Source organism: Phascolarctos cinereus, unplaced genomic scaffold (assembly GCF_003287225.1).
Source record: "Phascolarctos cinereus isolate Bilbo 61053 unplaced genomic scaffold, phaCin_HiC Scaffold_2;HRSCAF=192, whole genome shotgun sequence".
Lineage (NCBI taxonomy): Eukaryota > Metazoa > Chordata > Mammalia > Diprotodontia > Phascolarctidae > Phascolarctos > Phascolarctos cinereus.
The window spans coordinates 63,141,621-63,168,365 of record NW_027555625.1 but is presented as its reverse complement, the minus strand read 5'-3'; the positions used below and the strand labels follow the sequence as shown (position 1 = coordinate 63,168,365).

Genomic DNA, 26,745 nt, shown 5'->3' with positions numbered 1-26,745 from the left:
CTCTGGGATCATCTCCAATCTCTCCTGTATAGATCTTGTTTGGGCACAGCTGTTTGCATGCTGTCTCCCTCATTAAACTGTAAACTTCTTGAGGGAAGGGACTATGTTTACCTTTCTCTGTTTGCCCAGAGCTCGGTATAGTACGTGGCACATAGTAGGCTCAGTAGATATCTCTTGACTTGACATTTTAACAGGGGAAGAGAAAACAGAAAGGAGAGTGGAAAAAAGGAGGGGAGAGGGAGAGTGGGGGAAAGGGAGGTGGAAGAGATCAGGGAGTAAGCTGGAAGGGAAGGAAGCAGCATAGTGGAGGCTCCCCCTGGAAGGCACAGTGAGTCATGGAAAGAAGCATGCACTAGGAGTCCTTTGAATAGGGGAATTCAAGATCTGTCTCAGCAATTTACATGTGTAAAATCAGAACAGCAACAACTAGCATTTGTATAGTCCTTTAAAGTTTACAGAGTCCTTTATTAATAGTCTCATTTTATCCTTCAGCAACTCTGAGAGACACATGCCATTATTATCCCCATTTTACTGATGAGGTAACTGAGTCAGAGGTCTATGTGACTAGCCCACGGTCACCAGCTAGTAAATGAATACTGGTCTTGCCAGGTCTAGGTCCAGCAGTCTATCCAGCTTATCATCCAGCTGAGAAATTGTCTTTAAATGTCATAATCCTGTGAACCTGGTGTTCTTCTTCAGAAGTATCCAACCTTATCTAATGTGTGCCTTTCAGCACTGGGGATGAGCATGCACCTGGCAACTGGGGTTACCTGGATCAGGTGGCTGCCCTGAGGTGGGTCCAGAAGAACATTGCCCACTTTGGAGGAGATCCTGGCCTTGTGACCATCTTTGGTGGGTCAGCTGGGAGCACAAGTGTTTCCTCACATGTAAGTGGTAGAGGCATGACCTTGGCCTGAACGGGGCCTCTTGTAGCCAAAACTAGTCTCACAGACCTGAGTTTGTCTTCCTCTTCTCTTCTCTTCCCCCGCCTCTTAGAACCATTCAGGCTGATGACTTCTTTCTCTAAAGCTGGCACCTGCGCTTGCCTTTCATTTGGATGTCCCACCACACTCCCCTGCCCTAGTCCCAAGTAATTACCTAGGCCCTTCTTCCTCTGACTTTATTGGAGAGAGAAGATGAGTTATCCCTTTTTTTGTTTAGAGCCATTTTTACAGGTATTTGGAGGGGTTTGGGGGTGAGCTCAAACAAGTCACTGCCTTTACTCCCTGAGTTATCCCTTTTTAAAAGGCTTGCTAACTAGTTTGAGCAAGAGCAAATTAAATGATCAGGGTAATGATGAAATAATTCAAGGCCCAATGGATCCCAGATTTCACCACTGAGGTTCGCCTCTTCCCAATGCTGCTCACAGTCTTTCTGCACCTTCCCAGGTGGCCTTTGTGACTAGCTGTGGCTATAGATCTGCTCTCTCCAGTCTTTGCCGATGAGCCTCTGAGAGCTTAGCATGGCTGGCCCTCATATGACGGACACAAAATCCATCAGGGGCCTTACAGCAAAGATCTCCTGCCTTGGTTGCCCTCCTCCCCTAAGGAGTTTGCTCATCACTTATAGCCTCCAGGATGTGATAACGCATGGGAGAAAGACTTCAGGATAAAGCTAAAAAAAAAAAATAGCTGATGGGAAAGTGGGAAATTCCCATGATATAGTGGGAAAAACTGTTGGATTTGAAGTAATTTGATCCTAACCACAAACTTGGGCTTTCTCATAATTAATAAAAAAGAATAATCAATAAATAATATGCTCTTCTAATGAGGCATCACATAGGAAAAGCACTGTTGGGTTACAGAGCTCAGGCATCTTATCATACTTTGTTATTGAACCACCCAGAAGGTCTTGGACGATGGCCAAGGCTACTTAGCCCTCTTTCCTGTCTATGTGTCTTATAGGCGTGGTTGTAGCAAAGGCCCCATAAAAAGGCCAATGTTCGGAACTGTCCTATATGGTTAGTATAAGGTATGGCAGGGTAAGTAATAGTCCTGGTCTTCAGACTCCCAGTCTCCTCTATCTCTGCTAAGCCAGGAGTGCTGGGCCTCCCCATGACTGCTTCCTCCTTCTCTCTCCTGTGGTTTGCTCCCCAGGTTCTTTCTCCTATGTCCAAAGGCTTGTTCCACAGAGCAATCATGGAGAGTGGTGTGGCCATCCTCCCTGGCTTGATTTCTTCCAGCTCAGAAATGGTTATGAATGTAAGTTCCTTGTACTCTGTTCTTCGCAATCCCTCTTATCCTTCCTTAGGTTATTGGCCTCCCAACCTCATGGCCCATGGTCCCATTGGCCTTCTGGCTCTCCTGGGCTATAAGAAGGTGTGCTGGATTGCCATTGACTGTTCAAGCTGAAAGTTACCATAGACATCATCTAGTCCAGCCCCCTCATTTTACAGAGGAGGAAACTGAGGCACAGAGAGGAGGGAGTATTCAGTTCCTGGCTCTACTTCTTCCTATGCCTGTGGTTTTAGGTAAGGCATTTCCTTCTTGGGGCCTCAGTTTCTTGCTCTGCAAATGTAGATTCAATTAGATGGTTTGTAAAGTCCCTTCTAGCTCCAAATTCTTATTTCCAACACCCTCAGAAGAGCAATAAGGGTTCCTCAAAGGGGCCCAAGTACAGGTTAGATGGAATGATCTGTGAGCTCCCTTCTACCTCTCTAGTTCTGTCATTTTCTGATTTGTCCAAAGTTTCACAATGAGTTGGTGACTGAGCTGGCACCAAAATTGAAGTCTGTGAGCCAAAGTCACGCTCTTTCAACATACCAGACCACATTGTGTGTCCTTAATGGATATTTATGTCTTTTCTCCTTGAGGAAATGATAAACTCTTTGGGAGCAGGGATTGTGTCCTTGCAACCTGTCCATGTCCATCCCCATCGCCATTGGCTGGCATTGAGCCCTGTACAGAGAAGGCTCGTGATTGGGGGACTCAACCCCCTTGGTGGTCAGACAGATTCCTGCTTGGTCTCCTTTTCACCATTACTGCATCATCACCTATTGAAATGATCATTTGCTAGCTGACTGATGAGTATAAAAGGATTCTTGTATTGTGATATAGGCTGGGGTTACTCCATGAGAATATTAACTAATTATGGGTACCTTTTTGCAGGCCATTGCCAATCTGTCTGCTTGTGATAGACACAGTTCTGCCTCCATGGTTGAGTGCCTTAGGAGCAAATCTGAAGGAGAAATCCTGGCCATTACCAAGGTATGGAAGCTGAGAAGCAAGGGTTCCATTACCAAGACAAGCTGCCAAAACAGCTTAGGGCAGGGCTAGACACACAGGCTTGATTGGGTGGGATTGAAGTGAAGATCTTGGAAATGTCGCTCTCTTAGTCTCACTTTCCCCTACTAACTAGATGATCTTCAAGGATATTTCTACCTCCAATATTCTATGTCCAAAGGTCTCTTCTAGGTCTGATGTTCTGCTTTCTAGGACCTCTTCTACCTCCAAAAATTTTGTGCTCTCAACTTTTATTTTGGATGCTAAAGTTCCATCCCTTCTATGCTGGATATACTATGTCTAAGAATCCTTCCAAAACTTTGTGTTCTAAACATTGCAGATTCTAAGGTTTTAAGCTTTTTCATTGTCTAGTCTCAGAACCTTTTCTCTTCAAATATTCTCTGTTTATAGATTCATAGCTTTAAAGCTGGAAGCATCCATTCTAATCTGATTCTAACATTCTGGGTTCCAACATTGTTTGTTCCAAAATTCCTTCCACTGCTAATATTTGACTGCACAAGATTTCTTTTCCAGCTGTAGTATTCTATGCTCTAACATTCTATAAGCTAAGAAATGGTGATGCAGTTAGGTGGTGCAAGGGGTTAGAGAGCTGGGAAAATGGAACTGAATTCAAATCTAGCCTCAGACACTAGCTGTCATTTAACCTGTTAGCTTCAGTTCCCTTATCCATAAAATGGGGATAATAATAACACTTCCATCCCAGGGTTGGTGTAAGGATAAATTCAGACAATCATTGTAAAGTGCTTATTAGTACAATTCAGGCATATAGTGAGCACTAAATGAATGTTATGATGATGATGATGATGGTGATGATTATGATGATGATGGTGGTGATGATAATGTTGGTGGTGGTCCCTTCTAGCTCCAATATTCTGTTCTTGTCACCTTCCAGATCTAACACCCAATGGATTTTTGGAAGAAAGAATCACAGTTCTGGGAAGGGTCTCTCTATCCTCTGGGATCAATACCTCTTATCTAAATATTCTTTTCATAAAAATACATTATATATATATATATATGCATACACACACACACACACACACATATATATATATATATATACACACATATATATAAAATCTCATTTCAATAACTTTGCAAAAACCAAGTACCATTGGTGGTACAAATATGATGTCATTCCCAAATTACAGACTTGGGAATTAGAACCATTGAATAGAATCACAGAGAGGTGAGGGAGCTATTTGTTTTTGTATTTTTATTTCCAAAGCCTAAGACAGTTTGGGGATTGATGTATTTATTGGATATTTTACAAAGGAGAAAAACAAGTTCCAGAAGGGTTAAGCCTCTTTGCCAAATGCCATACAGCTTGCAAATATGAAGATGAATACCTGACCCCAGGCCTTTAAGACCAAGATCTTTCTTCATCACATCATGGTGCTTCCTCAAAGAATGGAATTCTTTGCCTGTACTCACTTACTTTATAAGTGTTAGAGTCAGAATAAGTGTTATACCAGATCTAATTGCATCTAATTTTTCATTCATTCGTGTATGAATCTTTATGACTTCATTTGGAGATTTCTTGGCAAAGATACTGGAGTGCTTTGCCATTTTCTTCTCTGGCTCATTAAGAAACTGAGGCAAATGCGATTAAATGACTTGCCCAGTATCTCATAACTAGTAAGTGTCTGATACAAGATTTGAACTTAGGAAGATGAGTCTTTCTGACTCCAGGCCCAGCACTCTGTCCACTATTCCATTTAGCTGCCCCTATATCTAATTACTCTTTCCATTATGCCATGTTGAATCTTCTTCCTTCAATCTGAAAACTATTATGTTTTTTCACACTGATTTGATGACAGCTTCCTCATCTGGAAACTGAGGGAATTGGACCAGATGATCTTCTAAAGCACCTTCCAGCTCTGAATTTACAGTCTTATGAATATACTTTGCCAAAGGATATGGGAGGTGAAGTTTCATTTTGGCCACAGCAGATGCCAAGGAGATGGGAGAAGAAAGGATTCCTGACTTTCCCCAAGCCTAGTATTCAGATACTGAAGAGTTTGGTGTCTCCATGGCTTTCCTGCCTTATCTTATATTATCTCCCTGTATCCACTCTATGCTCCAGCCAAAGTCATCTGTCCTCAGTCTTCTAAATGTTCCCTATACTCTCTTACCTGTGTGCCTTTGTTCAAGTGTGTCTTGTGTCTGTAAAATCCTTCCTTTTCGTTATCATACTGGTTTATAAAGTACTTTTCTCATAACAATCCATGAGGTAGGGAGTACAAGAAACATAATTCCGGTTTTATAGATGGGTAAACCTTTGAGGAGGTGTCAGTGAATAGAGAACCAGTTCTAGAATCAGGAAGACCAGATTTCATAGCTAGCAGGAGACACCCACTGGGCAAGTCTCTTAACCTCTATTTGCCTTAATCTACCGGAGAAGAAAATGGTGAATTACTGCAGTCTTTGCCAAGAAAACCCCATGGATTATAATTATGTGCTATGGCCACGGGGGTCATGAAGAGTCAGACACAACTGAACAACAACAAGAAAACTCTATGGAGCCTAAAGGCAGTGACTTCACTTCTCCACCACCACACAGTCAGTAAACACTAGAGCTGGGATTCCAGCCCAGGTGTCTCCCAATTTTCAATCCAGTCTTCCTTCCTCCCCCACCTGCTGCTCTCATAGCCACTCTTTGTCTGCTGAATTCTTCCCCATTCATTAAAGTCCAATTCCAGTGCCCTCTTTTAAGAAGCTTTATGGGAAAAGCTCTTGACAACAATCTAGTCCAAAGCACCATTTTGTAGAGGAGGAAGTTGAAACCAGAGAGATGTCATTTTCCTAAAGTTATGGAGTGCGTTAGTGGCTGACCCAGGAATAGAATCCAGATCTACTGACTTTGAGACCAGGTCTCTCCTGCCATTTATTCCAGAAGCATTTCTGGAGCAGTGTCTGTGTCTGGGCCTGGGGGGACACAAAGTGTGGGTAAAGGAATGGGTCCACAATGGAATTCCCTTTCTTAGGGCAGAGGGCTTTATGCCATACACAGGTAACAGAACCTAAGTCCACCATGAGTGTCACAAGCATATGCAGTGGGTACTCTGAGGAAGGAAAGGGTCCTTCTGGCTGCTATCAGAGAAGGCTTTGTGGAAGATGTGGGAGTTACATTGGCTCTTGAAGGAAGTGAAGAATTTCAGTGGGTAGCAATGGGGGAAGGGTCATTCTAGCCATGTGGAGAGAAGTAATCAAGGCAGAAAGGTAAGAAAAGGTGGTTGACTTTCAGTAGAGAGCCGGGAATCCATTATTGGTAAAACATAACTTAGTTGGCACAAGTCAGAGTCTACATAGTATGAGATAAGGCTAGAAAGGTAGAAGAGAGGGCTCTGAATGCCAGGCTGAAGTGTAAGAGGTTTTCTTTGGGTAATGGGGAGGTCATGGAAATTGTTTTTAATGTAGTGGAGTGTCATGAGCAAGTCTGAGATAGTGAAGGGGTGTGTGTGTGGTGTGTGTGTGTGTGTGTGTGTGTGTGTGTGTGTGTGTGATAAATTAGAGGGGGAGACAGGGAGGCCAGTTTGGAGACTGTTGCAAGAGTCCAGATAAGTAGGGACGGCTAGGTGATATAATAGATAGAGCACTGGCCCTGGAGTCAGGAGGACTTGACTTCGAATCTGGCCTTAGTAATTTACTAGCTGTGTGACCCTTGGTAAGTCACTTAACCCTCATTGCCTCCAAAAAAGAAAAAAAAAGAGTCCAGGTAAGTGATAAAAAGTGTCCAAAATAATATGCTATCAATGAGAATGATGAGAAAGTGATAAACAGAAGGGAGATTATGGAGATAGACTTGCCTTTTCTTTTTTTCTGCTTCTTTCTTCAGCATTTCAAGATAATCCCTGGTGTAGTTGATGGACAGTTCTTTCCCAAACATCCTGAAGAGTTGCTAGCTGCAGGAGAGTTCCACCATGTCCCTTCCATCATCGGTGTCAACAACCATGAATATGGCTGGGTTATTCCTGTGGTAAGATCCTAGCATGTTCTATTATGTGCCAGATTCTTTCTGATCTTAACAGTTTATGCTTCTCTAAAGAATCATAGACTTTCCGAATAGGTCAGGAGCTTGGTGGCCATGGAGTCTAAGCCAGAGTTGAAGGAAAATTCCTTCTATAACTTGCTGGACAAATGGTCATCCACCCTCTGTTTGAAGACCTCCAAGGAGGGAAAACCTTCTCCCTTCTGAGAGGGCCTTTTCACTTTTAGGCAGTTCTCACACTTGGACAGGACACCATGACATCAAGTAGAAATTTGCTTCTTTTTCAACTTCTACCTGTTGTTCTCAGGTCTGCCCTTAGGGTAAATGATGCCAATTAATTGCCTCTTCCAGGTGACCATCCACCAGATAGCTAAAGGTAACCATCATGTCTGCTCCCGCCCTATGTCTTTTCTTTAGCCCACAAAACATATTCCTTCAACCCATCCGTATGGCAAGACCATGACCCTCTTCTCAGCTTCTCTATATTTGGACCCAAATATGGTGCTCAGAACTGAACAACAGATTCCAGATATATAATTATCCCTCCAATATCACTGGGATTGGGGGTGCAGTACCCCCACCATCTGGAATATTCATGTAAAATCTTTTGGCCTGCTTTTCAAGCCCAAGGAATAGATTAAATCACTATAGTATTAAACTATAAAATATGTAGATATTACTATAATATTATATTTTTTATAAATTTATGAGTTTCTAAACTTTTTCCATGTCATCTGTTGGCCTTCATTTGTCATCTACAGGTTCCACAAAACTCCCCAAAAATTTCCATTTAATTTCTTAAGCCTACCCACAATATATTGAAATCACAATGAGGAAAGTCATGATGCAAAAGGGATAACTGTAGCCTCCCCAGCGGCAGAGCACAAAGGGCCTCTCACCTCCCCATGTCTCTCTTAACGCTGCTCAGCATCCCATTGCTTTTTAGGTTGCCATATTATGCTGTTAACGCGTTGTGGGCTTGTGGTTCACCACAATCCCTAGATCTTTTTCAAATAATTTGCCACCTAACCATGCCTCCCTCATCTTGAGATTGTAAGACTTTGTCCCCATTAATTTAGATCCTAATGACTGTGGTCAGGCCAATATTCTAGTATGTCAAGGCTTTTTTTTGGATCCTGACTCCATATTACAATATGTTAGCTGGCCTTCTTAACTTTGCATCATCTGTAAATCTGCCTTTTCTAAAATCAGAAAAGATACCCTGAACAGGTTTCTCTGGAAGAATCAGAAATGATTCCACCTTTGGTTATTATCTCTATGGATGACTCATTTCATGTATGAATATGCTCAGAAGTTTAGGAAGAGAAGCCCAAGCTAGGTCTAGTTTCCTTTTATTTAAAATATACTCTACAAGCCTCTTTATTTTGTTTTCTTTTTTAATTTTTTAAAATGTTTGTAGGCAATTGGGGTTCAGTGACTTGCCCAGGGTCATACATACTAAATGTCTGAGGCCGGATTTGAACTCAGGTCTTCCTGATTCTAGGTCCTGTGCTCTATCCATCACTTAGATGCCTCAAGTCTCTTTATTTTAAATGAAAAGTGAATAATACTAGTTTACATTACATAGCACTTTATAATTTACAAAACACTTCTGTCATGGGGACTGTGAGGTAGAGAACATTAAGATGTTTACTGCCAGTTTGTAAATAGACAGCTGAGGCTCCCAGAAATGACATGCTATAACTCTAGTGACACTACTGGAACTAGAACCTGGGCCTCCTCATGGGAGACCAGGTCTCTTTCCTATGGACTTCAGGTCATCTTATCTAAAGGCCATCGGGGCTATATGAACTTTAAATGACATGATATTAACAACCATTTGTCAGCTGCCTCCTTAAGCATGTGCATGTAAAGTCAGTCTATTCACATTAGTCAGAAAAATATAATTTTACCTTCATTATTTCTTGCAGAACGTTATAGTAAGCATCAGTCTAAGGCCACTAGTCATTATGGAGAATCCATGACTATTATTTAATATGTACTGGGTATTACCCACCATTTTGCTAGCCATTTTACAAAATATCTTGAGAAATGTTCAGTGTTTATTGGGCATTATTCAGCAATTCCTAAACAAATCTATGGCATAGTTCCTCCTTAAAGGGTAAAATAACTTCTTTGGATTAGTTTTGTTTAAAAAATGCACAAATTTCAAAATGTTCTAAAGACCATTCACAGTGCACCATTTTTCTCTACACAGGAAATGGACATTCCTGGATTTAAGGAAAAAATAGATAAAAAAAGAATGCAATCATCAGTGCTAAGCGCATTTTCGGTGAGCTAACAGTTAATCAAGCTTTTTTTTTTTTTTATAAGCACCTACTACATAGCAGGTACTGGGCTAGGTACCGGGACAAAGTGAAATACTCCCTGCCCTCAAGGAACTTACATTCTGTGAGAGAAACAACCTGAACATCCAGAAGATGGAAAACATTCAGAGAACAAATCTTGGGGGAGGGGTAAGGCACTACAAGCTGGAGGAGGCAGGAAGCAAGAAAAATGTTCCATAGAAGGTGCTGTTTGAGCTGAGTCTTGCCAATGCAAAGGCATGGAGGTGAGAGATGGAATGGGAAGGGTGAGGAGCAAGAAGATTGCCATACCTGGACCATAGAGTGTGAGGAGGGTAATTGTGTATACATTATTATATTACATATGTACATAATATATATTATATATGCTATAGTATATGTACATTACATATCATGTATTTTATATAATGTAGTGTGTGTTTGTGTGTGTGTGTGTGTATGATGTATATAGTATAAACTGGATGGGGCCAGGTTATTAAAAACTCTATATACCAAACGGAAGAGTTTATAATTAATACTAGAGGTCATTGGCCTCCAGTAGAATTTACTTAGTTGGGGGAGAGGAGTACAGTGGTCAGATCTGTGCTTGGAAAATCCCTTTGGCAGATGAGTGGAGGATAGATTGGAGTGGGGAGAGATCTAAGGCACAGGGACCAATCAGGAGGCCATTGAAATAATCAAAGCAATAAGCTTGTGGTTGTTCAGTTGATTAGTCGTGTCTGACTCTTTGTGGCCCTTTTGGGGGTTTTGTTGGCAAAGATACAAGAGTGGTTTGCCATTTCCTTCTCCAGCTCATTTTACAGAGATCTGAGGCAAACAAGATTCAGTGACTTGCCCAGGGTCACATAGCTAATACATGTCAGACGTCAGATTGGAATGCGGCTCCTCCTGACTCTAGGGCCAGAGTTTATCCACTGTGTCAGCTAGCTCCCTTGCTTATTGCTTACAATCCACCAACAAACATCCCCAAACAACCCACTGCCAGCTGTCTTCATTTTTCTGTTTCTCTGTCTCTTCCTGGGTCTCCTATAGGATCTTCCTCCTGAGCTTGGGCATCTGATAATAGAAGAATATTTAAGAGATACTGAGGACCTGGCAGAATATCGGATCAATTGCAGGAAATGATGGGGGATTTAATCTTTGTTATTCCTGCCCTCAAACTGGCCAAATATCAATATGGTGAGTATGGCATTGACCCTTTCTAGAATCAGCGTAAGAATGGCTCGACTCTGTGGCAGTGTGTGTATGTCACCCACGCCCTCATGCAGAAGGAGGCTCCTGCTTCTGGCTTTGCTATCAGAGCCTCCCGAGTGGTTAAAAGCCCTTGTTCACCTTCTTTCTTCTCACATACCCACCTAAGTGTAGCCGGTGTGAACTCAGTGACCATTCTCTATAAATAACAATAATTAATAGTAACCACCCATATTTCTATAAGCAGATGTTCCCAGCATGTTTGTGGGTATGCATCATGGACCCCTCTGGCCAGGAAAGTTATAGATTCCTTCCAGAGTAATGTTTTCAAGTGTATAAAATAGAATACATAGATACAAAACCAATTATTGAAATCAAGTTATCACAGTGCTCAAATTTAAAAAAAATCCAGAACTCCTACTGGAGTGTTGTATTGTTATAAAACACTTTACATCCATTATTCTCCTGGATCCTTACAACAACCTCATCCCAATGGATAGAACATCAGACCTGGAGTCAGGAAGACCTGAGTTCAAATCCAGATTCAGACACCTTCTAGCTGTGTGTCCTTAGCAAGTCATTGAACCTCTGTTTGCCTCAGTTTTCTCAACTATAAAATGGAAATGATAATAGCACTTCCATCACAGGGTTGGTACAAGGCTCCAATGAGGTAATATTTGTAAAGCACTTAGCACAAAGTGCTCTATAAATGCATATTCATAGGGCAGCTAGGTGGCACAGTGGATGGAGTTCTGGCCCTGGAGTCAGGAAGACTCCTCTTCTTGAGTTCAAATCTGGCCTCAGACACTTACTAGCTGTGTGCCCTTGAACAAGTCATTTCACCCTCTTTGCCTCAATTTCCTCTACAGCATCTTTGCCAAGAAAACCCCAAATGAGATCACATAGAATCAAATATAACTGCCAGGTAACTGAACATGCTTATTACCTCCCCCTCCTCTTCCCATACGGTAGACAGTCCAGGGATTACTGTCTCTACAGTTGAAAAATCACCCTCAGAGTAGTAAAAGGATACCCCCAAGGTCATACAGTTGGTAAGCAGCAGGGCCAGGATTTCAACCCAGATCCTGTTACACTAGACCCCAGCACTTGTCCTGCCTCACAGCATAGTATTTGTTAAGGGGCTGCCCTCTAGGAGCTTGCCTATTAATGGCCACCTGCCATTGCCCCCCCACCCTAAAGGAGGGAATCATGTGAGGGGCCCCGGGCATGTGGCCCTGCCCTGTGTTCAATGTGTCAAGAACCATGGGCATTTCTTATGTTTGCCTAGGTCCCAGCTCTCCAGTCTACTTTTATGAATTTCAGCACCGACCAAGCATATTTAAGGGCCTCAAGCCGGATTTTGTGAAGGCAGACCATGGTGATGAAATACGTTTTGTCTTTGGAGCCCCTTGTAAGCAATGGAGATGGGAGGGAGTGGAAATCTGTGTGTGGGTGGGGGGAGTGGAGGGAAGGAAGGGATTGTGATCATGATTGTTTTACAAAAGAGGAAACTGAAGTTCAGAGAGAGGAAGAGACTTCTCCAATATCATGGATTTAGGAGGTCTAATCCCAAATCCCTTAGGAGGCACTGAATAGTGACCCAGCTGGCTCAGAAGAGATTGTGTTTTCATTTATTATTCTTTGCATTTATATCTCCAGCCCTTGGTACAATGCCAGGGATAGAGGAGTCAGTCAGTAGTTACCTGGTTGAGTGAGTTACTGAAGATTAAGAAATCAGCCTTGGAAGTCCCCAGGCTCCATCTGCTTGTTCACGATGAACTGAGTCAGGAGATTGAATCAGCTGTTCAGTTCAATTCAGTTTATATGATTAAGCACATGCAACACGCAAAGCCCTCTGTTCAACTCTGGGTAGTCTGATTTCCTGGAGTTTACTACCCAAAGGGGAAGATGACATGTGAACACCAAAAAGACATTTCCATGTGTTAGTAGATCACTGACTTCACCAATACCCTCATCCTCTCCTCTGGGTAGACCCTGCCCTGTCACACCATCTCATCCTGTATGATTCTTGTCCTTGTGCTCCCATAAATCTTGCACAGAGGATCTGCCCAATGTTCTGGAAGCCTTCCCTCCCTCCCTTCTCCCCTTCTTTACTCCATCTCTCTCTCCCTTCCTTCCTTCCTCCTTCCCTTTTCTCCAGTTATTCTTGATTCACTTTGTCTACCACTGCTTCCATTTCTTGATTGTTGGACAAAAGTCTCACATTTAGCGGTCTTCAGAATTAATGTTTGTAAATAGTTGCAAATCTGTGTTTTTGGAACTCTTCTCTCCCTATTTTCACCTTCTTGCTCCTGTTCTGGCAGAACTGGAAGGCCAGTTTGTCCATTTATCTGTTTCATGACTTGCCATGGCCAATAGAATTCATGACCTTATGGCCCAGTTGCTGCTGCTGAGCCTGTCTGCACTGCCCTGTGGAGGGGCCTTGAATGACAAGCAATGTCTGGGGCAGGGGCCACATGCAAAGACTTTCCAGCTACCAGAGTTTGTGCTATGCTGTTGTAGCTTAGAATAACAATTGTTATTAAAAATAACATTTATAATAATCTTGCTATTGTTATAATGACATATAATAAAATATGTCATTATGTAATTGCAAAATAATTCAGCATGTCATTTTTATATATAATACTTCATTAATATATTATATATTATTATAAGTAATAATAGTATAAATAAAATATAATAATGGTATCTAGTATTTATTTAACATTTTAACAAGTTTTGTGAATCATTATGTAAATATTATCTCTTTTTTTTTATACTCCCAATAATCCTGGGGCACATCTGTTATTATTATCCCCATTTTTCAAGCAAAGAAACAAAGGCAGATAGAAGTGAAGTGACTTGCCCAGGATAACTCATGTAGTCAGCATCTGAGGTTGAATCAGAACTCAAGACTTCCTGATTTCCAGTCTAGCTGAACCACTTTGCTTTTTGGGGAGAGGTTCAGTTATGGAGTCAGACAGAGCAGGTCAACAGAAGTTCTGGGACGTCATCTGGGAGAGGAGTGTCATGATGGAAACTATTGGAAGAAGATCAGTTCAGTGGCCAGAGCAGGATTGGCTGGGTGATTGGGGCTGGACACTGGAGGAAAGGAAGCCTTTAGGTTTGCATTTTTACCTTAACCAAGACGTTTCTTTTTGTGTTCCTAGATTTGGGTGAGGCAACAGAAGAGGAAAAACTCCTGAGCCACAGGATCATGAGCTACTGGGCAAACTTTGCCCGTCACGGGTGAGAAAGCTGCCTCTTGGTTTCCAGATGGTTTCCCTGTGGGGTAGTACCTGTTCCTAGGCACATAAAGGTTTGCTACTTACATAGAAGTCCCCTGATTGAAATTTGTTTGGAAAAAAAAAGCTTGTTCAACTTAGAGGTAAGGTCTGGGGAACAAGCGTAGCCCTTCCCCAAGTTCATGGCCAGGGTTGGGGGATGGTATTCCTTTGGCAGACTCACCCTACACATGAGCAACTTGAAAGGAATATAAAAAAGATGAGCAACTCTCTTAGCCCTCACCATCACACTCAAGTATCAGTGACTTCTCTTCCCCGTGGGGAACCATTAGGACAGGTGGGAGTGGTAATTGTCCAATATTAGATTTGAAGTCCACTATTGTTGTGCTTGATTCTTTGTGACCCCATCTGGAGTTTTCTTGGCCAAGATATTGGAGTAGTTTGCTATTTCCTTCTCTAGATGAAGAAACAGAGGGACATACAGTTAAGTTATTTGCCCAAGGTCACACAGCTAGTAAGATTCTGAGGCTAGATTTGAACTCAGGTCTTCCAGACTCCATGCCCAAGGTTATCTACTACATCACCTGGCAGCCCCAATGAAATGGAGTCCAATGATATGAGTTCAAATCCTGACTTGCCTTGTTATTCCCTATGTGAATCCTTTTAGTCTTTGGACCTTCTACCTCAGGTGCATTAGAAAGGACCAACATGAAAGGTGAAGACCAAACTGCTTAAGGATGGGTGGACAAGCTCTCTGTGGGTGCTGCCACTGTCAGCTGACCCTGACTTCCGGGTCCCTTCCTTGGCTTTGGGCTGAGCTGATGGTGGCTTGCTACACTTGCCAATGGAGTGGCCCCTTTCAGTTCTAAATGTTTGGTTTTTCCTCCCAGGGACCCAAATGGTGCAGACCTTTTTCACTGGCCAGTCTATGACCAGAAGGAGGAGTACCTGCAGCTGAATTTGCAGCTGTCTGTGGGAAAAAGCCTGAGGAAAGATAAGTGGGAGTTCTGGACCAAGACCTTGCCTCAGAAGATGAAGGAATCACAGCCTGAAAAAGCCCGAGTGGAATTGTGATCTCTAAGCCGCTGTGATCACAACTGTTTTTGCAATTGTTGCAGACCAATGACACCCAATCACTTCTTTTGAGTAGTTCCTTGGCCTCAGCTAAAGGATATCACAGTTTTGAGTGAAATACTTTGACTCTCACTCGTTACTGCTATGGGAGAAGAATTTAAATGATAGTTATAAGGAAAAAATAATTTATAGAGTGCCTACTCCGTTCTGGGCACTGTGCAATGTAAACATTTTCAGCAATATCAATTGATTTGAAAGGGACCTTCCAATTCTGAGACAGTGGGAATCTGATGAGACCAGCCAGTCCACCCTGTCTCTAAAGGAAAAAATGACTAGTTCATTTCATAGAATTATAATGGAGATGGTTTCATTCTCTGGCATTGTATCTCTAGGGCACTTGGTAGGGAAATAATTAATCTTGATGATTGATTGAATGATTGATTAGAGCTGGAATGGATATTAGAAATCATTGAACAAGAATGAACACAGAGGCCCAGAGAAGGGAAAGGACTTGTCCAAGGTGACTCAGACACTAAGCAGCCAGGCCCTCTGACTCCAAATCTAAGGCTCTTCTTAGTACACTGAGCTCTTGGATGTCTCTGTCCTGCTTCATCAGTTACCTAGGGTTTTCCTGAAAACATTTCTGTGAGGAGATAATGTGGTACACTGCGGGTCCTGAAAACAAAACTCCATGATAATGCTGCAAGTCAAGGGGTTCTTTACTTGCAAAGGAGCAGCACAGGGACGATAGCATCTCTGAGCCAAAGCTCACCATGGTTCTTCTACAGGGTTCCTTTTACATGGAAAAAAAAAGGAAAATCAAAGGAAATCCTTCCTCTACTCTGAGTGGTTATGCTAACAAGATATTTCACAGCAACAAAATATTTTACTAACAGGATGCAGGCAGAGGCATTCTGGTCAATGTTTAATAACCAGCTGACTGAAAAACTCACAAGACTTCCTTTTAAGTTATATTATTCACTTTATCTCCATCACTTTGTAAGTTTAAATATCAATAAAACAATGACCCAAACCCTAATTTGTAGTGGATGCCAATTTTGAGGTGTGAATGCTCATGCTGAAAATTTAACAACCAACTGTGGTACAAGTTGGCTCTAGCACATCATTGGGATAAAGGGATGTATGGTACTAAAACATTCCCTTCATCAAGAAAGATCAAATACTTAGCTGTTAAAACCTTTTTGTCACCAAGAAGCTTCTGGTTAAGAAAATGAGACATAGTTGATATGGAGTTCAGACAATGAAGGCAGGATACAGATAATATAGAGTGTAAGGGTAGCTAGGTGGCAGAGTCACCTCAAATGACCTTACAATAGCCTGCAGCCTAGTTTCTCTTGCCTCAGTTTTCTTCCCACTCCAGCTCATCCTTCACTCAAATCTGACCATGTCACCCTTCATGTGATAAACTCTCTAATGGTTCCCTTTACTTCTATGGTCAAATATTAAACCATTTGTCTGGTGTTTAAAGACCTTCAGAATTTGAACCCTCCCCACATTTTCCTGCACTTTGCTCCTGTCATGTACTCTTTGGTCCAGTTCCACTAGCCTCCTCCATATCTGGGCTCTGGGCACTCTCTCTGGCTGCCCCCATGCCTGGAACCCTGTCCCTCCTCATCTTCCCCTCCTGGCTTCCTTTAAGGCTCAGCTAAAATCTCATCTTTTGCCAGAAGCCTTTGCTAAGTGCGCCTTAAAGCTGGTGCCTTCTTACTGTTGATCATCCCCCAGTTTGCCTTGTGTATATGATGTTTATCCTTAGGTGTTTGCACCTTGTCTCCCTTCATTAGATTGTGAGCTCCCTGAGGACAGTTTTTTACCTCTCTTTGCATCCCCAGTGCTTGAGTGCCTGGTGCTTGGTGTGACCTTTAGAAATACTTGACTTGTCACCCACCAGTTATGTCGTGTTGGAATGTCTTTTTCCTTATGAAGTCAGTGGGAATAATAAAAAAGACACCACCAACTCCCAGACTTATTGTGAACACTGGGGAGTATCCAAGCTGGACAAGAGCTTGAAGAATATCTGATCCAGGGGCAGGTAGGTGGCATGGTGGATAGGCACATTCCCTGGAGTCAAAGACCTGAGTTCAAATCCAGCCTCAAACACTAACTAGTTGTGTAGCCCTGGGCAAGTCACTTAACCCATTTGCCTCAAAAATAAAAATTTTTCAAAAAGAAGAGTGTCTGCTCCAACCCACTCATTACACCACAAAGGACTCAAGGGCCCAGAATGTGTGCTTCACCCCAAGTCCCCCAGCTAAGAAGAAGTTGTGCAGGGGCTCCATCTCAGGTCTTTAGGCTCCAAGCCCTTCACTTTTGAATAGGTCATCTGAATCAAGCTTCACTCTCTTCAAACTTAAGCAACACCATCATTACAAAAGTATTGTTATTTGCTGGGAAAGTAGAGACAATAGGAATGCTTATCTGTGAAGAAGGCTCTCTGTTTTGTATCCTGTTTGGATGGATATTTATTACCTACAGTTAATAATGATAATAGCTAAATTGTATATTGTACCTACTATGTGGCAACCACTACACTATGTGCTTTACAACCATTATCTCATTTGATCATCACACTAACCCTAGGAGGGAGCTGCTATTATTGTCCCTATTTTAGAAATGAAGAAACTGAGGTAGACAGAGGTTAAATGACATCCCCAGAGTCATATAGCTAGCTGGCTATGTTGTTTGAATGCTACATGTTTGTTTGCCTAGAAAACTGTTTTACAGAAGACTCATGCCTGACAGGTGCTCACATGGAGGTCAGAAAAAGTGATACAAGGACTCTCTCAAGGTCTCTCTGAAGAACTGTGGGATTGATTGCATGACATGAAAGACACTAGCAAAGTACCTCCCAGCATGGTGTGTGCACCTAAAGGAAGACACTGTGATCTATGAGTGAAGCAGAACTGTAGTAGCTGAGAAGAAACTAGGAATGCACAAATTTAGAGACATCTCTAATTCAAATGTCCACGTACACTATTTGTATCTGACCTGTGGTAGAGCCTTCTGAGCTCATATTGGTCTGCTCAACCATAGGCAGACACTCTGTACCTTGACTCCAACATATTAATGTCATTTTGGTCCTCTTCAAGACAAAGAAAACAGCCAACCAAGTGTCTGAGTCAGGATTTGAACTCAAGTCTTCCTGATTCTAAGTCCATTTTTCTATTCACCTACCATACCATAGAACTTGAAGTCTCTTGGAAGGTTCCCTTTTCTCATTCCAACCAGATGTAGTTCTAGCTGCATTCCAACTTGCAGGAAGTGGGTTGAGCTGGATTCATTTAAGGGCATCCAATCCCAGCTCATGGAAGTGCTGTTGAAACAGGTTTCCACTGCCCTAGGGCCAATTCTTGGCACTATGTCAATGGAAAACAAACACCCCAGTGAAGCTTCTGAGAGCCACATCATTTGTGTGCTTAAGAACCTATGTTGGCAGCTCCTATTCTTCGCTGGGTGAAGACTGCCAGGGTCGTAGAAGTGCAGAATTGGAAGGGACCGCAGAGACCACGGGTCCAACCTGTACCTAAACAAGTCCTGTTGTGGCTGTTGTTTGTCCTTCATTCTTGAAGAGGACCAGTGACATCAGGAAGGTGATGCCATGAATTGCAAGTGAATTGGATTTAAGTGAGGGAGGGCTGTGCAAAGTCACCAGCCTCACTTTCTCCTCTGGATCCATCTGGGTCCAGTGGCAAGATATAGATCAAGATGACAGGAGATGTCCCTGGATGGAGTGGGACACATTGGCCTTTTTACACTAAGGTCCTTCCCAGGTCTCAACTTGACTGAGGTAAAGCCAAATCAGTGATTTAGGCTAGGTAAGACACAAGATAAAGAATGGCCTCTTTGACTAGTCTAAAAAAATCAGTCTAGGAAGGTAACACCCTCTGGATTTCTAGCCAAAACAGGAACGGTTGCTATTTACATTCACTTGGAGCCATTAGGGCCCAAACAATGATCAAGTGGAGTGTGTGTTGTGTATGTGTGTGTGTGTGTGTGTGTACATCTGTGTGCACATGTGTGTATATGATTGTCCTTTGTTCTCAAAGAGGACCACATGACCTCCCTAGGTTACAGTCAAATCATGGTGTGTCTGACTGTGGCAGATCAGACCAATCCAAGTTCAGAATTCTCAACCACAGGTCGAGCACAAATAGTCCATATGAACATTTGGGGTGGGTTCTCTAAATTTACACATCTTGTGTTTCTTTTGAGTTACTTCAATTCTGCTTTGCTCATAGAGCACAGCACCTTCTCTGATGAGGGCATGCCATGCTGAGTGGTCCTGTGTCAGTCTCTCCCATGTCACAAATCAATTCCAAAGTTCTTAAGACAAACCTTGAGAGTGTCCTTTCCTCACTTTTTTTCTGACCTCCATGTGAACACTTCTTTTAGCCAATTTTGTGTTTTGCGTTTTGAACAACGTGGCCAAACTATCAGTGTTGCACTCTCTGCAGAAAGGAAGGGAAGGGGAGGGGAGGGAGGAGGGGGGGAGGGAAGGGAAGGGAAGGGAAGGAAGGGAAGGGAAGGAAGGGAAGGGAAGGGAAGGGAAGGGGGAAGGGAGGGAAGGGAAGGGAAGGAAGGGAAGGGAGGGGAAGGGAAGGGAAGGGAAGGAAGGGAAGGGAAGGGAAGGGAAGGGAGGGAAGGGGAAGGGAAGGGAAGGGAAGGGAAGGGAAGGGAAGGGGAAGGGAAGGGAAGGAAGGGGAAGGGAAGGGAAGGGAAGGGGGAAGGGAAGGGAAGGGAAGGGAAGGGAAGGGAAGGGAGGGAAGGGAAGGGAAGGGGAAGGGAGGGAAGGGAAGGGAAGGGGAAGGGAGGGGAAGGGAAGGGAAGGGAAGGGAAGGGAAGGGAAGGGTTATGGGTGATTCTCCTAAGATTATTGACTCTAGTTCCTGTTCTGCTGTGTTCTCTCCAGTATCATTGGACCCAGTTCTTGTTAATATCTCCTAATTATCATTGATACCAAAGGTTATCTTCCCAGTATTATTTTAACTAATTAACACCAATTATCTTTTACAAAGTAATATTTTCTGAGAAGTATAAACATTAATATTTTCTGAGAAGTATAAAATGGGACTCTCCTGTCTACCATCTTGGTCCATGAGAACAGGCTTGAATTTAAGGCAGATGCTACAACGTTCTTGTCACCAAGTTCACTTCCCAATGCAGCAGCTGCTGGTCCTCACTGCTCCTTTACTGCAAGTCACTGCTGGGCTGAGTGAAACAGATTGCTCCTCATATTTGCTGGAAAATCTGTTAGTATGGATAAGATATCCAGGACTTCTGTTGGGTGGCTATTCTGACCTTTCAAAACCTACAAGGTTGTAGCTGTCTCCTACATTCCACCTAGAACTGGAAAGAATAGTCAGAATAGGAACAGAAAAGCCACTGTTCTAGGTGAGAGAAGGCAGGAGAGCCGCCCCCATGCAGAGACACAGAATAGTTCAGCTTCTTAAAATGCAGTCAGTGAGAGACAGAGTTGTCCCCTAGGTGTGGCTTTTTTTTTTTTGTGCATTGATTTACATTGTAAAAGCTATTTGAAAAGCCTTTTCTTACCACACAGTTATCTTGTTCACACAAAATCTTTTCAATTATGTAATCAAAATTAGCCAATTTACCTTTTATAATTAAGGCATCATTTACTTACAGCCATGAAGGGTAGATGACCTACTCCCCCTAACTTTTTGAGGCATTATTTTTAATACTGAACACACTCATCCATTTTGAATTTATTATGGAATGTTGTATAAGGTGATGTTGGGCTAAGCCTAATTTCTAACACATTGCTTTCCAGTTTTCCAAGTGGTATTTATCAATTAAGGAATTTTTTCCATAGGCAACTAATGTTTTCCAGTGTATCAAACACGTGGTTATTGAGTTCTATTGTTTCTGAATGACTCTTGTCTAGTCTGTTCCACTGATCTGTCTCTATTCTTTAACCAGTACCAGATGGCTTTGATGACTGCTGCTTTATAACATACTTTGAGATCTGCAAGTGCTATTCTCTCTTCATCTCTATTTCTTTTCTATATTTCCCTTAATATTCTATATCTTTTGTTTTTCCAAATGGACTTTGTCAAGTTTTGTGAAGTATCCCCTTGGTAATTTGATTGGTATAGCATTCCAAGTATAAATTAATCTTGACAACATTATCATTTTTATTCTATTGACACAGCCTAGCCACAAGCACTGAATATTGTTCCAGCTATTTATGTTACTCTTTACTTCTTTAAGGAGCACTTTGTGATTGAATTTATCCAAGTCTTTCGAGTGCTTTGAGAGGGTAGTACTTAGGTATTTGATACATTTTGTAGTTATCTGGAATGTGATTTCCCTTTTTATGATTGCTTCTTGTCTTGATTATTTTATACATTTATTCACTTATTTTGAATGAATCTTTTTATTACTGCCTTTGGGAGTTTGCTATATAATATAGAAGTATTACTTATTTTTGTGGGTTTATTTTGTAATCTGCAACTATTTTTTGAGCTATTACTTTCTTTTGCTGATTCCCTTGGATTTTCTAAGTAAACTACCATGTCATCAACAAACAGGAAAAATTGTCCGTCTTCTTGGCCCACTTCTCTGCCTTTCTTCTTCTTATGTTATTGCCATTTTTAGCATTTCCAGAATTCTCTTAAAGCTTAATTGACAAAAGAGAAATATTTTAATTTAATAATTAATAAGGAAATAGCTGGATATAGCTTTGAATTATTAGAGAAATCAAGTAATGAGAATGAAGAGGGTAATGAGTCAAGTAACAGGCTAAGAGATGACCAACAGGTGGGTGTGGTCAGTCCTGTATGATCCTGTTACAGGAGGGATTTCTTTCCAAGATGGGTTAGAATAAATGGTCCCTGAGATCTGTAGAGGGGCCCCTGAGCTTGTGTTCTTGAGTTAACCTACTTTCCAGAGATGAAGCCTCCTTAAACTAACAACACTGATCTTTTGTAACTGAACTCTATTAAACTTTCTGGCCCTGGCCAGTCTGCTCAGACTGATAAACTTGTTTATGCAGCTGAGACTCTTTCAGATAAACAGAACACCCTCCCTCCATGGTCTGATGTTCCCAAGTCCTCCTGCTTCCTCTCATTCCCCCTCCACTACTGTTTCAGTCCTCCTCCCATGTTACTTCCATTAGGGAAGGGATTGCCCTCTACTTCTCCCAGGAGACCTCTCCTGTTTCCTGTACCCCATAAATAACCAAGGCATTGTCTGTGGGGTGGGTTCCTTAGTATAAGGAGTTCCTCCATGTATATGCCTTTCTCTTGCAATAAATCAAGTGACCACCTATGTCTTGTGCAGTTGTGACGTTTGGTTAACAGATCAAATTTCCACAATGAAAATTATGTAATTCTGTGATTTTCTCCGACCTACAATGGGTGTCGATTGACTTGGGGAAGATTCTAAGAATTGTGCCAGTTGGGAACAAAAATCTCTTGTTACAAGATAGAAATTGTTATCTTTTGGGAGGTAACAGCCCTCAAGAAAGCTCTGGGAGCCATACTGTTTGTTTACTAAAAGCCTCGTGAAGCTCTACCCCTTGGTCTGAGGGAAGGGCACACTGTAAGAATCATAGAAGCTCAGAGTTGGAGGGATCCTCTGAGGCCCTCTAGTCCAACCCCTCCCTGGTCAAGAATTCCCTTTATAACCTCCCTGACTGTGCCATGAAGTCACGAGGACTGAGTGCATTCTAGACATGTGGAACTGCCTACAGAGACAGGAAATGAAATGTTATATGCCAGAGACAGCAAGCAGACAGGCTGAAGTAGAACATAACATGTGGGAGCCAGATTGTGGAGGGCTTTCAATGCCAAGCTGACCATTGACTCAATTTCATTCTCTTCCCTTCCTATAGGATACAACTAAAATCATCCTTTTCATACTCTCTCAGTTACTCCTATTCTTTCTTATACATTCACTAAATTCTCCAACATTGAACTTGGTATCTTCTCACTGTCAACTGTCAACCTTTACAAAATTTGTTCGAGGAAAGACAAATAAAATTAGGCTGTACATGCATGTTTATTTCTCTGAAAGTTGATGCATCATGCATATAGAGATATACATGGACGTTCATTGTGAAAATGAGCTCAAGGAAGGATAGACAAAGGGGACATTATATCTTCAGAGCCATTTTCTCTCACCCCCCCCATCTCCTGGCTCAGGATGACTGTGTCCTTCATTAGCCAAAATTATATTTTCATAAAACCAATAGCATGGCCCCAGGATTTCTGGTTTTCTGCCAACCCTAAATATAGGATGTTGTAAAAGAGGGAGTGTCAAGATAGTGCCTGTAATGGGGTAGGGCCATAAAAAAGTGAAAGAAATGTCCAGTGGGCCACATCCTTGGTAGACAAGTCTAGTCAGCAAAATCAAGCAGGAGGCCTTGGGTTCACTCAGAGAGCAAAGCAAAGCAATGTCTGTTATGTCAGAGCATGAAAAGCATTATGGAAGGTTAAGCTCACAGTGTGCCAACAAATGTCTTTCTCCTGATTGGCCAATCTACGTTTTAAGTCTTTCTGAAGTGAGAGAGGTTCAAGCTGGTATGGGGAGGGAATAAGCTGGTTCACGTCACAGAACTATTCTTCACTCACCAAGTCAGTCACTCTGACTCCCAGTTGCTAGGACTCAGACTATATTCCAATCTTTACCACACCCAGACAAGTCTCTAACCATTCCATAGGCCAAATATAGTCCCAGTGCTTCTTTCTGACTTTCTGTGGCCTCCTGTGCAGAGCTGTGATTCTTTTCCACAGCTGTGTAGAGGCAGCAAGGTGGTTCAGTGGTGGTAGCAATGGGTTGAGATAAAGGAAGACCTGAGTTGAAATCTAGTCTCAGATGTCTAACTAGCTGTGTGATGCTGGGCATTTTCTTCAACTGTAAAGTAGGGGTGATAACAACAGTATGTAATTCCAGGGTTGCTGTGAGGATCAAATAAGACATGTGTAAAGTGCTAACTCAGTGCCTGGCACATAGTAGGTACTTAAAATGGTTGTTTCTTTCTTTACAAACCCTTGATTTTACAGATGGGGAAACTGAGGCTAGGATGGCCTCTTCCTTTCCCCTTTCTATCCACTTGTTGTTCTAACCACATTCTACCTTGAAGGGAATTGGCTATGATTAGGTACATTTAATGGCATGCAGCCCCTAACAGAGCTATTGAAACACATTCCCATTTCCCTGGGGAAGGTTCTTGAAGTCATGTTGTCTATTTACTTGGGGCCCCCTTGGCAGCTCTGAGTCCTCAATGGGAGAGTGGGTGGAGATTGGCCAAACCACAGAGTTCCAAAATCAAAAGACACCTGAGAAGCCTCCTAGACCCACTTCTACATGGACAAGAATCATCCTCTACAATGTACCTGAGAAGTGGTCAGGTAGGGGCTAGTACAGAATGATCACTGTGGAGATCTTGCCTTGTACCCATTAAGAGTTTGGATGCCATTGGTTTGATGAGGGTAGAAGCACTCTTTGTCTTAACACCTGAAAGATCATAAGAAGGAGGAATTAGAATTGGTCTGTTTGGTTTCCCAAGGGCAGGAGCAGCAAGATTGGGGGAAAGTTACAAAAGGGCAAAATTAGGCTTGATGACAGCAAAGATGTACTAAGGATTAGAACTGTTCAAACATAGAATGAGTGGCCTGGTGAGGTGATAGCTTCTGCCTTATGGGAGCCCTTCAAATCTCCATTTTAAGGAGCAAGAGCTAGCTAACCATGTCTTCATTCCTCTCTATACCACATTCCTTATTCTCCCAGTACTTTCTTCATGGTACTTTCTCCCTTTCTCCTCCTCCACCCCCCCATCTTTTATCTGTTTTCCTCCATAAGAATGTAAGCTCCTATTGTTCTTGGGTTGTCTTTCTTCTGGTATTTGTATTACTAGAGCTTAGCAGTGGGTGTTTAAATCCTGCCTCAAACACTTCCTAGTTGTGTGACCTTGGGCAAGTCACTTTACCCTGTTTCCTCATTTGCAAAATGAGCTGGAGAAAGCAATACTTCGAACCACCCCAGTATCTTTGCTGATGGGACCCCAAATGGGATCTTGAAGAAAAACCAAGGAACTGAAGAGCTTCAAGAGGTGAAAGGTCACAGAAGTTTCCAGAAATTGGGAGGGAGAGTGGTTAGGTTGTGTAATTCAAATTTTGAGCCTTGACACGTCGGGTGAAGCGGTGGGGGCAGCTCAAGCCGGCTCTTGGGCACCCATTGCCGTATTTGCCCCTCTGAAATCAGATAATGCTGCCATTCAGGGCTTGATTTATCCTTCTGTTGATCGTGTAGACTTAAGTGCTGGAAAAATGTTACTAATAGAGATTAAATTAAAAGCATGTCATGGATATAATGGTTTCTTTGTTTTTTGTTTTCCAGAGAGGTTGTTATTGCACATTTATGAGCATATCCCTGTTGGTTATAGGTTATACATCTGCAATAATGTAAACATATTTCCATATTAGTCATGTTGTGAGAGAAGAAACAGAACAAAAGGGAAAAGCTGCTCAAACTCCTCCCAAAAAAGTGAAAAGAGCATGCTTTGATCCTCCTTCAGATTCCATAGTTCTTTCTCTGGACATGGATAACATTTTCCATCATGAGTCTTTTGGAATTGTCTTAGGTCATTGTACTGCTGAGAAGAGTCATTCACGGTAGATCATTGCACATTGTTGCTACTACGATGTATACTGCACACTTTACTCATCATTAGTTCATATAAATCTTTCCAGGTTTTTCTGAAATCTGCCTGCTCATTATTTCTTATAGCACAATGGCATTCCATTCTATTCCTATGCTGCAATTTCTTCAGTCATTACCCAATTGACAGGTGTTACCTCACTTTCCAATTCTTTGTTACCACAAAAAGAGCTGCTGTAAATGTTTTTGCACATATGGGTCGTTTCCCCTTTTAATGATCTCTTTGGGATACAGACCTAGAAGTGGTATTGCTGGATCACAAGGTGTGCACATTTTTATAGCCTTCTGGACATAGTTCTGAATGGTTCTCCAAAACAGTTGGATAAGTTCACAATTCCACCAAGAGTGCTTTAATGTCCCAGTTTCACCACATCTCCTCCAACATTTATCATTTTCCCTTTCTGCCATGTTAGCCAATTTAATAGCTTTGAGGGGGTACCTCAGAATTGTTATGATTTGCATTTTTCTCATCAGTAGTGATTTAGAACATTTTATATGGCTATAGATAGCTTTAATTTCTTTATCTGGAAACTGCCTGTTCCTACCCTTTGACCATTTATTAGTTGGGGAATGACTTGTATTCTGATAAATTTGACTCAGTTCTCTGTGTATTTGAGACACGTGGGCTTTATCAGAAACACTCGCTATAAAAATGGTTTCCTATCTATCTGCCTTCCTTCTAATCTTGGTTATATTGGTTGTGTTGGTAAAAAGCCTTTTTACTTTAATGTAATCCAAATGATTCATTTTATATTTCAGACTGCTTTTGTTTGGTCAGAAATTCTTGCCTTCTCCATAGATCTGACAGGTCAACTATGCCTTTCTCTCCTAATTTGCTTATGGTATCAGCCTTTGTATCTAAATCATGTATCCATTTTGACTTTTTCTTCATATATGCTGTGAGATATTGGTCTTTCCCTAGTTTCTGTCATACTCTTTTCCAGTTTTCCTAGAAGTTTTTGTCAAACAAT

General features: G+C 42.0%; 1 pseudogene across 1 annotated transcript in view; it reads left to right on the top strand.

The window, feature by feature from the left end:
* LOC110210441 (pyrethroid hydrolase Ces2e-like) overlaps positions 1-17,266 on the top strand; it is a 32,611-nt pseudogene extending 15,345 nt beyond the window's left edge. Inside the window, exons 6-14 of the transcript XR_013484538.1 lie at positions 734-887; positions 2,097-2,201; positions 3,108-3,206; positions 7,081-7,221; positions 9,452-9,526; positions 10,593-10,739; positions 12,040-12,162; positions 13,925-14,003; positions 14,890-17,266. The product of XR_013484538.1 is annotated as a pyrethroid hydrolase Ces2e-like (transcript). The remainder of the gene's footprint in view (positions 1-733; positions 888-2,096; positions 2,202-3,107; positions 3,207-7,080; positions 7,222-9,451; positions 9,527-10,592; positions 10,740-12,039; positions 12,163-13,924; positions 14,004-14,889) is intronic.
* Positions 17,267-26,745: the final 9,479 nt, after the last annotated feature.